This window comes from Monodon monoceros, unplaced genomic scaffold, assembly GCF_005190385.1.
Source record: "Monodon monoceros isolate NGI ecotype Baffin Bay Population unplaced genomic scaffold, NGI_Narwhal_1 Super_Scaffold_5, whole genome shotgun sequence".
Lineage (NCBI taxonomy): Eukaryota > Metazoa > Chordata > Mammalia > Artiodactyla > Monodontidae > Monodon > Monodon monoceros.
In genome coordinates this window covers 60,115,115-60,127,178 of record NW_021703782.1, presented here as the reverse complement: position 1 = coordinate 60,127,178, position 12,064 = coordinate 60,115,115, and the positions used below count along the sequence as shown (strand labels likewise).

Genomic DNA, 12,064 nt, shown 5'->3' with positions numbered 1-12,064 from the left:
CTCTACAGAGCTCTGAAGACAGCAGATGAGTAGATGGGATTGTTCCTCCAGGGTGAGGGCGGATAAAATGCCTATGTCACAAAGATGTAGCCGAGGCATCCTGAATTTTCTTTTCTCCAGGTGCCTTTTAAGTAGAATACCCAGTCTAAAAAAGCTGCCTATGAAAGAACCACATTTCTAAAAGTTCATCCAAGCAGTATTATGAATAGGTGGAAGTATGTGTAACACCCACAAACAGATCTAAAGAAGTGTTAGCTTGGGCAGAACTCCATTACGGAGTGGCTATAATTAGGAGCTTATAGAATAAACACACGGACGCAGCAGGGCTCTAATAAGAAACTAGGCCTGAATCAAACACATTTACTCTACTCTTAAAACTCACAGACTCTTAGCATCTGCCTCTTGATACGTGTTCTTCCTCCTTCCCCACACCACTTCCCTTCTTACAGGGATGGTTCAGTAACACTGGACGTTTCAGAACTTCTTCCACATCTGAAGCCCTCTGGCTTCAGAGGAATATCCATCCACAGAGCATCTTCCTTCCAAGATGATCCCAGACCACACACTGTCCTAGTTAAGCTTGCCACAGAAAATTTCATCCCCAGGCCGTTAGTGCCTTAACTGACTTGTTATGTCCCAGAAATGTTTCAGCAAGATCTGACTAAAAAGGGACCTGGTGAAGTATTTCTGGAAGACCCTTCATCTCTTTCTGCCAGTTATCAATGACCTTAGTCCTCCTGCTAAGAAGTCCTAAGTTAAAGGTGAAGGATGCTTTTCCCTCTTTGTATTTCCTTCTCTCGATTTCGTTTTTTTTTTGGGGGGGGGGGTGTCATGGTGGCTGCGTCGGGTCTTAGTTGTGGCACGCTGGATCTTCCTCGAGGGAAGCGAGATTTTTCATTGAGGCGCCGGCTCTTTTGTTGGGGCGTGTGGGCTTCTCTCTAATTGTGGCTTGTGGATTTTCTCTCTCTAGTTGTGTCACGTGGGCTCCAGGGCACATGGGCTCTGTTGTTTTCGCGGCACGCAGGCTCTCTAGTTGAGGCACGCGAGCTCAGTAGTCGCAGCAGGTTTAGTTGCCCCACAGCATGCATCTTAGTTCCCTGACCAGGGATCAAACCCGCATCCCCTGCATTGGAAGGCAGATTCTTTATCACTGGACCACCAGGGAAGTCCCCCTTCTCTTGATTTGTTTTACTCTATAACTTCACAAAGACACTGTGACAAAATAAGAAATATATTTGATCCCTGCCCCTGGTGCCCCGACACAGAGCTCCTAAATCCCCTGGAATTTCCTGGGTGATAGAAGCATCTTTTGTTCTAATGAGCTGACTCTTGTTGGGCTCCTGGATAACTTCAGGATGGAGGATGGTCACCAGAAAGATCAAGCCATGATTAGAAGCTTGGAGTGTTTAGTCCCATCCCCCATTGTCCAAGGATGGGAGAGGGGCTGGAGATTGGGTTAATAATAATCAATCGTGATCGTTCCTACATGATGAAGCCTCCACAAAAATCCCTCGTCTAGGGGGTTCAGAGAGCTTCCAGATTGGTGAATGCATGCACGTGCCAGTAGCACACCCCAACTCCATGGAGACAGAAACTGTACTTGGGACCCTTCTAGACTTCACCCTATGTACTTCTTTATCTGGCTGTTCATCTGTACCCTTTATAACATCCTTTATGATAAACTGATAAATGTACGTAGATGTTTCCTTAAGTTTTGCGAGCTGTTCTAGCAAATTACTGAAACTGAGTGGGTTTGTAGGAAACCCTGACTTAGTAGCCAAGTTGGACAGAAGTATGGGGACCCTGGGGACCCACCACTTGCGACTGGTGTCTGAAGCGAGGGCAATCTTGTGAAGCTGAGCCCTTCAAACTGTGGAATCTGACACCAACTCCAAGTAATTAGTGTCAGAATTGAATTAAATTATATGACACCCAGTTGGTATCCAGAGAGTTGGAAAATTGGTTGGTATGGGGGGAGAAACCCCACAAATTTGGTGTCATAAGAGTTGTGGGTAGAGAAACAGTTTTCCTTTAACACATATGCACAGTGATGATGCCTAGCCTTCTATCTTAACATGTGGGGACACTTCTTGGCTGAGATACTCAGATAATTTCTCAGTATTAATAGAGTTGACCTCATGTGTCCCCCTTGTTTCACAGGGTTTGTTTATAAAACAGACTCAGGCTCTCATTCAAGTCTTGAGTTCAGTTTGAGATAATGCAATTTAGAATATACAAATATTGGCACTGAGCTCCAAGAGAGTAATTAAAGGGTAGGTTGTCAGAAACTTGAGTGATTGTAACCATTTAGCCTGAAGACAGAAGACTTGGGGTTTATAGGTTTATAAAATGTGATGGAAGAAGTGAAAGCACAGAAGAGACCTCCAAGACCACAATCATAGTTCAATGACCTCATCGTACAAGAGAGGAAACTGAGATGCAGAAAAGTGATGTGACTTGTGAATTTCAAGAAACCAAGGAGCAACCCAGTCAAGGCTAGAAGCTGAACTCACTGTCCCCCATCAGGAGGAAGATCCGAGTTGCCAGATCAGTCAGGATCCAGACTGTGCCTCACAGAGTTGCTGAATGACACTTGCACATCGTTTCCTTGTCCCGGCTTTACGCAGAATAATTCAACCGCCTTCTTCATCACTATAGCTGCTATGCAGACCAGCTGAGGGATTCTCCTGCTGATTTATTAGTCTCTAGTGGGCTGTGTTCCATATCATTTTCAAGCAAAGGAGAGAAAAGATTCCTACTAGCTAGGAAGTTGTGTGAAACACAGAGGTTAAAACAACATCTACCCTGAATAATACATTTAAAAAGTCACCCAGAGCATGTTATTCAACCTGGCACCCAGATTTAAAGATTGCCAGATGGCCCAGCCTGGCCTCTGAGAAAGAAATGTCACATTGCGCTTCCCTTCTTTTTCCTGACTTGCACTGATAATACCACAAAGGAGTAGAGTAGAAAACCACAGAACTGCAGCATTCAATTATGCTAATAAATAAAGGTAAGCCACTCAGGCTGAATGCTCTCTCTATACCTGGATACAAAACGCAGCATTTGTATATGTAATACCAAATTCCCTAAGCATTTCTAAGAAAGCCAGAAACCTCAGGAAGAGATCAAGAAAGGGGACGGGTTTCAAATACTTCCCAGGGCAAGCCTTTTGGGACCCAACTATGCGAATGGCATGGTAAAGTGTAATCTACCAAATATACTATCTCACAAAGCCAGATGGACTTTTAATTCCAGCCCCAGTATCACTCTCAATTGTCCCTACGTTTGGTTTAACCAATCAGTTCAAAGATTAGGTATCAGGCACAAAGTGCTCTGCTCTGTTGTACTACATGATGGGAGAGCATTACAAATACGACCAAGCAGAGGCCCTGGCCACTACAGGTTAGTGAAGGAGACAGACATATACACAGCCAAAAATAACAGCTAAGGCTAATGCAGGGCTTACCTATGTTTTGCACTATCTCAAGTGCCTAATATATTCATTTGTTTAATCACAATATCTCTACAAAGTAGGCTATATTTTTAATTCTATTTTGCTAACGTGGAAAATGAAAGTAGGTAATTTGCCAAGGGTCACTGTTATAGGTTGATTGTCTCTCCCCCCCCTTAATTAATATGGCTGAAGTCCTAATCACCAGTACCTCTGAATGTGACCTTACGTGGAAATACAGTTGTTGCAGATGTAATTAAGTCAGGTTGAAGTGATTGGAGTGGGGTGGGCCCCTAATCCAACATGACTGGTCTCCTTATCAAAAAAGGGAAATTTGGACACCAGCATGCACACAGAGAGAACACCATGTGAAGATATAGGCAGAGATCGGGTTGATACAGCAGAAGCCAAGGAACGCCAAAGATTCCAGCACACCACCAGATGCTAGGAGAAAGGCATGGAACGCATCCACCCTCATAACTGTCATAAGGAACCAACCCAGCCGACACCTTGATCTCAGTCTCCTAGCCTCCAGAGCTGAGACAATAAATCTATGTTTAAGCTACCCGGTGGTACTTTGTTACAGCAGCCTTAGCAAGCCAATAGAGTCACCAAGCCAATAAAAAATAAACAGAAACCCAAGCAGCCTGGTGCCGGAGTCTCTGCATTCATAACCGTTTCACTAAACTGCTTACACTATTTAAAGCATTGAGCTAAACACCACACACTTCCTTACATATAAGGCAGAAAGAGAGCCACGTAAGGGATATATAAGCCAAGTCAGTTCAAAGAAAGATTCTGAGTAACTTAATACAAAACATTCATTCCATAAAGCATTTGTTGAGAACTTACAACTGTAGAGACTCAAAAAGTTAAGGTGTGTCTCTATTTTCATGGAATTTAATAATCTAGTTGGATCTCTGAACAGCTAAATGAAAATGTACTGAATTAGGGAGGCTTGACATCACAAGTTTATAAAATCCAGAAGGTCACGCAGGAGCTATGAGGTTAACACTGGGGTAGGAGGAGATTCTGAGCAGAGAAAACAACGAGTATAACGTCACAAAATCACAAACTGGAGATGGCAAGGCAAGGAAGAGAAGGCCCAGATGTCGAACAAACCATGTAAGGCTGGATTAGTGCCACTAACGTCTAGAAAGCAGCCCTGGGCTAGAGCCTGCCGCCTCTGTTGCTAGCCCAGGCCACCCTCTTGTCACCACGCTGATTTCTTGTTTCTCATTCACGTCCACTCTGGCTGCCTGACTCCTCAGATCTAATCCTCAGCTTCTATGACCATCTCACACCTGCCAGGCTTTCCACCCCCTGCTTCAAGGGCTTCTTGGCTTTGTCTCCAGCTTTTTTGGGGGGAAATCATTTAGTTCTTTTCTCTGGTTCCACACACCTGGCCACTAGGGAGCTGGGACAGCCAAGTCTGCCTGGGTCAGGCAGTTAAGGGAGGGGAAGGGGCCAGGCCACTTGTCAGGATAAGGGGAGGGAGGTGAGTTGTTATGGGCTAATTGTGTACCTCCCCCGCCCCCCAAGTTCATATGTTAAGAGTCCTAACCCCCTAGCACCTCAGATGTGCTGTATTTGGAGAGAGGGGCCTTAAGGAGGTAATTAAGTTAAAATGAGGTCATTAGGGTGGGCCCTAATCCACACACAAACACAGACCCAGACCCTAGTCCTGACAGAGACACACACAGAGAAAAGCCCACGGGAAGACACAGGGACAAGACAGCTGTCTACAAGTTAAGGAGAGAGGTCCCAAAAGAAACCAACCCCGCTGACACCTTGATCTTGGACCTCTAGCCTCCAGAACTGTGAGACAATGAATTTCTGTTGTTGAAACCATTCAGTCTGTGGTACTTTGTTATGGCAGCCCAAGGAAACTAATATAGGTGATATAGGAAAAGAAAAAGGACATATTTGTCAGTGAATCCTCTCTGTCTCTGGGGCAGCTCTGGTTCCTGGAAGAGAGTCAAGATCAAGAGACTGGGCCTTTCTGCATGCCAGCTGTGGAACAAAACCCCCAGCCAATTAAGGCTCTGGGAAGCGGGAGGCTCAAGAGAGATGGATCTTATCACCGTCCCCTCCTCTTACTATAAAGACTGAATCAGACTCACCTTTAGGACTGTTGTCACAATAAGGTTAAGTGTGATTCCAAACACCTTGCCCATCTCCCCAACACACATATTCGTTTTCTCAGAAGCTGTCATTTATCCCAGTTAGAGTTCAAGGCCTAAAATGCAAAGGGATTAAGAGGGTGAAATTCAGTGACACAAGAGTAACCCAGCTGATCAACCAACAAGGGAAACTGAGTTATTTCTTCTTCCCTGTTTTGGCTGGAAAAGCAGGAGGCACTGGGTTCTGGAAGCAGGAGGAGTGTTCACAACAGAGACGAATGCAGTGTGTGCGTACGTGTGTGTGCATGTGTGTGTGTTTGCGAAGACGGCTATGGAGATGGCGCCTGGAGACACAGCAGTAAGATTTTTAAACATCCTGCCTAGCATTGGCCTTATCCACCTTCAACAGGGTCGTTGTGCAAGTATTTCTGTTTGCACTCACACCCACTCGCTGCTGAGCTTCCAAGGATTTATGAAGATTTCTTTTGTGACTTCATTATAAAGGTGCTTCCTTCCCAAGGGATCCATTCATCAAGGTACCATGGTAGTGTGCTTCCTGCCTTTGGCCTTGCCACGAAAGCCCTTTCAAACAAACTGTGCACAGCTGCAACGCAGAGCGTGCTGCCTCAAGCACACGAATTAAATTAAACATCATTCAGTAAGTATGAGAAATAGGCTGTCAAGGCATCAGGAGGAAAGTGAAAAATCCAATTTGTCCTGATCCTTCCTTGACATAATCTGCATATTTGGAGCTACTGGGATCTGCTCAGAGTGAAACATTTCTCCAGGAGAGGGGCTGTGTCTTATTCTTCCAGAATATCCCCTAGCACCAAGCCAGGGTCATAGTAGCACTCAGCAAATGCATATTGCAGAACTATTCACAGTGTCACCATAAAGCTGTTGTCTGGCAGGTACAACCTCGTTCCAAAGTAACAAGCACCCATTTCTAGGTTTAATACGAAACGGTTTTTGTCACTGACTGCGATTTGCTAGTAACCTCTTGCCTGTTTACTATAACTTTACTTTCACCTAACTAAGCGTGTGGAACAATGCTGGCCTGCCAAAAGCATTAATGTACCCTTGTAAATAATGGGGCTTTGTGTTCAACTTGGAATAAGAACAGCAGCATTTGGACAATGCTTCACGGTTTGCAAAAGGCTTTCACATGCTTTATCTTATTTAGAGCCAGGCAGGTATGTGTTTGAGCCTTGCGTTCATTTCACCTGAGCAGGACCTGCTCTTCCTGGGAATTTCTGGGCAATTCTTCCTCCCCTATTCTGATCCTGCAATGCTGGTGAGGCTGCCAATTACAGCCAGCTTCCCCCCACCGCCCAAGCCACAGAAGTGGGCCTGGGACCCAGGCCAGGCAATCGCAGCACTCCCATTCCCTGGACAACAATGATGAGAAGGATAGGTAGCCAGACTAATCAAAATCCTTTCCCGAGATTTTTTCAACGTAGACCTGGGGGAGAAGGTTACTTGTCTTCTGAGTCATGCATCTGAAAGGATGTTATTCAGGGGCTGCTGCTGGTCTTCCCCTCCACATATAGATGGACTGTCTATGGTAGGAGCATAAATCCAACATAGAGAGAAGGAAGCAGAGGTAAAGTGGGGGAGGAGAGAGAGAGGGAGAGAGGGAGGGGGAGAGAGAGGGAGGGGGAGAGAGAGGGAGGGGGAGAGAGAGAGAGAACGAACCTCATTTGGATGGCTAACCACTTCCCCTCTGGACTCCGTGGTTATGTGAGGCAATAAATTCTTTTTTCTCTTAAGCCAATGTGAGTTACACTTCTGTGATTTGCAACCTAAAGCCTAACAGATTTTACAAAATTAGTCTTAACTTTGAAGCTGAAGAAACCAAACTGTTTTCCTATTGCTCACAAATATTCTCTTCCCCTTCCTGTGACCCATTCCCATCAGGCTTGGTCATGTGAGTTGCTTTAGTCAATAAAATAAGCCATAGCCATGGACATGGGAGCAAAAAAATAAACCTTTTGTTGTTGTTAGGCCCCAGAAGTTGGAGTTTTTTGTTACTGTAACAGAACCTTGAGGAAAAAGCCTTGCCTATCCTGACAGATACACCTACATTAAATGCTACAGCCCATATATCAACCTAGGCTGTTTGATTCCAAATTCTACAGTCCTTATTTACACTATGCCAGGCTGCTTGTGGTAAATCTAAGCTCTCTAAGTTTTCCAAAGTATCGCTGAAAAATAAAAACCATAACACAACACAACAAAACAAAACAAACCAGTCTCATGGAAAACCATAGGTAGTGCCAGGATGACTGATATAAACAATGACCAAGCTAATAACAAGAACAGCTAATATTAACGTCCACTAAAAGGGAGCCTTAATGAGAGCAGAGACCTAGGATATCGTGTTATATCCTCAAAAGTTAGCACAGTGCCTGGCACGCTGTGACGCTCAATAAATATCTGTTCGACGTTAAAGGGAAGAGTTCCGTTTGCAGACTCCATGCTCAATGGTTTACACACTCTCATTGTATTCATTTACTCGACAGAAATGTACTGTGCACCTCCTATGTGCCAAGCACAGCTGTAACCACTGTGGACAATGGAGACAACACAGACCAGGTCTCTGCTCTCACACCCCTTCTATTCTACAGTGCGGTTGCTTATGTCAGCGTTATTGACGTCTGGAGCCAGATAATTTTTTGTTGGGGGCTTCTGTCTGGAGCATTTGAGGTGCTTAGCAGCATCCCTGTCCTCTGCCCCTTTCTCCCAATATGACAACCCCAAAACGTCTCTAGACACCGATAAATGTCCCCAGGGTGGCCAGATCAGCCCAGACTGAGAGACACTGGGCTAGTGGTAGGAGACAGACAAGCGGGCTATTGATTTGAAATATTTTAGGGTATAAAAGTGCCATTAGTGAACATAAAGCGGGTAAAAGAATAACGAATGGTCCAAAGGAAGGTGCTTCTTCACTGAGTGACCAGGAAAGACCTCGGTTCTACGTTAACGTTTGAGGAGAACTGTGGAATGAGTGCCAGCCCTGTGGTCGCTTGGGGGAAGGATTTTCCTGTAAGAGGGAACAGTGAGAGCAAAGACCAGGAGGAATAGGAAGTGTGCCTATTCCTTCAGAGAAGAGCAATAAAGGCAGAAAGGCTGGGGCAGAGTGAGCGAGGGGAAGTGTGGTAGGAAACGTGGTTGGGGAGGGGGGCAGGGGGGAGGCCAGTGGGAAGGACTCTGGACTCAACTCAGGCTAGTCTGGGGAGCCTCTGGAAGGTTTGAGCAGAGGAGTGCCAGGTTCTGACATATCCTTTTAAAGAATTACTCAGGCCTCAACGTGCAAAACAGAACAAAAGGGACACGGACAGCAGCAAGAAGACTAGTTAGGAGGCTAATCTGCTCTTCTGGGTAAGAGACGGCTTTGCCTGGAGGGGAGTGGGGAACAGTGGGTGGATTCAGGATATACTTTGAAGGAAGAGCTTGCTAGATCTGATGTGCTGCATACGGAGAAAGAGAGAAAGGAACAGATAATCAGATGTACTATCATTAATAACCTCATTGTACAAATGAGGAAACCAAAGTGCAGAGAGCTGAAGCAGCCTGTGCAAGACCATAGCTAAGTGGATGGTAGAGCCAGCCTTTCCCCCAGACAGACACTGATATCAGAGCCTACACACTTTTTTTTTTTTTTGCTGTCTGCTTGGAGTTTATTTTCTACTTGGTGCAAGGCACAGGGTTATAGGCTGTCAGTAAGGCTCTCATGTGGCTTGGATAGTAAAGAATGGGGTCTTCTCAACTTCCTTTTTGGTGTTTTGCTGTTTTGATATTAAAGAACCCAACTGCTTCCATTGGCTGCAGTCTGCTTAGTCTGGGGCAGGGGAAGGAGGGGCGGGGTTCTGAGAAGCCTAGCGCCTAGTAAGGAAGCCTGGCAGCTGGCGGTGGCCCTTCAGGACGGGGGCCTGCCGGGGGTTTTGTCAGGCTGGCCGCCAGGCTGCTACTTGCCCACGGCTTCCCGAGCCAGGTCACAGGTGATCACTGCCGGTGGAGGCCTGGGCAGATTCTGAGTGCTGGCGAGACTCCAACACTGTGGCCACGAATGGGAGAGCGGACTTCCCGAAAAAGCAGCCAGCCCACCAGTGTCCAGGGTGGGCTTTGGGGAGACGGGGTGGAAGGGAAGGGCTTCCGCAGGATTTGCGAACTGGAAGTGGAGCCCAGGCGGCGCCGGCAGTAGTCGTGGGTGGCCACGAGCGAGCTGCGGGAGGGGACGGCTGCCGCGCTCGTCCTCGTGGGTTGGTGGAAACCTCGGGGGCGACCCCTCGCGGGCCTCGGCGTTGGGGACGGGGGCGCTAGGCCACGGGGCCCATCTGCGCAGGAAACCGCGGGCGGCCGCTCCACGACCCAGAGGCACGGGGCCCAGAGCCTACACTCGTGATCTCTATTTTATATGCCAATCGCAGGACTGGCAGCGGAGGTGGGGGAGGGGGGGAAAGCAAACTGAGGAGCTCCAGTTACCCATTTTCTTCCGACATAGCACCCTGTCACCCTCTTTCAGGGTCCAGGACATCCCAGACATACCCCTATAGTCATCATACAGAAACAAGCACACAAGACAGTGGCAGACCTGACCCTTCTCATTACTAGCTCTTGTTAGATCCATGCAAAAATAATGGATATTTAATTCTTACAAGAAGACAGCTTAAAAGATTCAAAATTACAAAGAAAACTTTTTGAAATATATATTTACACCCAATATCATTCACAACAAAGCTCACCTTAAGGTTATATATATATAAGGTGCTAGTAAAAAGCATCTAGATTTGTAAGACATTTAAACAGCTCATCATCTGAGATACAGAGACAAACTTTTACAATTTTTTTTTGAACAACTGTTTAAAGGAATACATTACTCAACCCAGTTCTGCATAAAATTTCTCCAAGCTTTATATGCCATTTCTGAGGTTCCTTTACATAATAACAAATGATCAAAGCCACACATCAATGAGAAATACTGGTTCTTCCGGCTGTGGTAAAAACGACTGAAATAATACATGGAAACAATATAGCAAAGAAGTAAAATGCATTCATCTATTAGCAAATATTATTGACAACTCAGAGGAAACATTGTTGATGATTTTAAGAAACAATTCAGAAAAAATATACTATGTGGAAGCTTTGCTACGTTTGTATTAAATACAGATGTTCCTAACGTAAGTTATGTTAAATTCTAGATTCTGTTTCAAAAACAGGTACCAGAACAACTGTTTTTCTGAGAACCCACTAAAGAAACCATGTACTGAAGAAGATTCATGATCTTTAATAATATCAATGTATGGGAAAACTGTGTACATGTAACCACTGATGGAGCAGTTATTTTGGTGCCAATTTCTAAAAAATTCACATAAAGAGAATGTTTCAGAGATAGCTCCACACGTGAAATTCCTTCACGGCATCATATATCAGTAAGTTATTAAAGATGAAAAGTTTAAGTAAGAAGTCCACATGGGCTATGGGATGTCATCGATGTGAATAATTTTATGTTTTTTAAGAAAGCCTTTACGAGACAGTACACTGTTTATAGTACTTCGTAATAACATAGGGATGTCCTTGGAAATTTTTACAGCAATGAGCCTTTGCTGGCTATTTCATAGCAAAGTATTTATAAGAGCTGCTCCACTTACAAATGAATCATGGAATTTTCTTGTTAAAGACAAGAGCTGTAATTTGCTGAAATTTTCTTTGATGACATGTAGCTGTCAGAATTATTCTACCAGCAGGCACTTTTGAAAAAATAAACTTAATTTGCCCTTTCAAAGATGACTTTTAGTAATGAATGAGGGAGGAACAAGTTTTCAAGAGAAACTCATGCTATGGAAAGAACATTTTGAAAATTGTTGTTTTGGGATATTTCATGGCTTCATGATTTCTTTTCTGAAAATGACATAAAAAGTCTCAGATCGGAAAAAATTTTAAAACTTGGAAGTATGATTTTCTAATTTGCTTAAAAATCTTCCAAAAGAAGAATTTTAATAATTTTAAACCTATTTCTTAAAAATGTAACACCTTCTGATTAGTTTGTAAGACTTTTTGATTGACTATCAGAGAAAAGAGATATGTATTAACTAAATTTTATTTGAGTTGCATAATGGTAGAGGGGTTAAAAATTGAGTATTGTGATTTATTTAGCTCAAATTATTTTGCCCTTCTTCCATTTTAATTTACATGTATTTGTATGTTTTCCACCCAGCAGCAACAGCCCTAAATATATTTAATACAGAACCAGACTAGGCTTCTCAGAGCCCCGTCCCTCCTTCCCCTCCCCCAGACTAAGCAGGCTGCAGCCAATGGAAGCAGTTGGGTTTTTTTAATTATCAAAACAGCAAAACACCAAAAAGGAAGTTGAGAAGACCCCACTCTACTATCCAAGCCACATGAGAGCCTTACTGACACCCCATAACCCTGTGCCTTGCACCAAGTGGAAAATAAACTCCAAGCAGGCAGCCAAAAAAAAAAAAAA

At 44.5% G+C, this 12,064-nt stretch overlaps 1 protein-coding gene and 1 pseudogene across 1 annotated transcript in view; both read right to left on the bottom strand.

The window, feature by feature from the left end:
* LOC114884591 (histone-arginine methyltransferase CARM1-like) overlaps nucleotides 1–12,064 on the bottom strand; it is a 262,834-nt gene that overhangs the window by 54,734 nt on the left and 196,036 nt on the right. The window lies entirely within an intron of this gene.
* The window catches only part of LOC114883851, a 9,663-nt pseudogene continuing 7,143 nt past the window's right edge, over nucleotides 9,545–12,064 (bottom strand).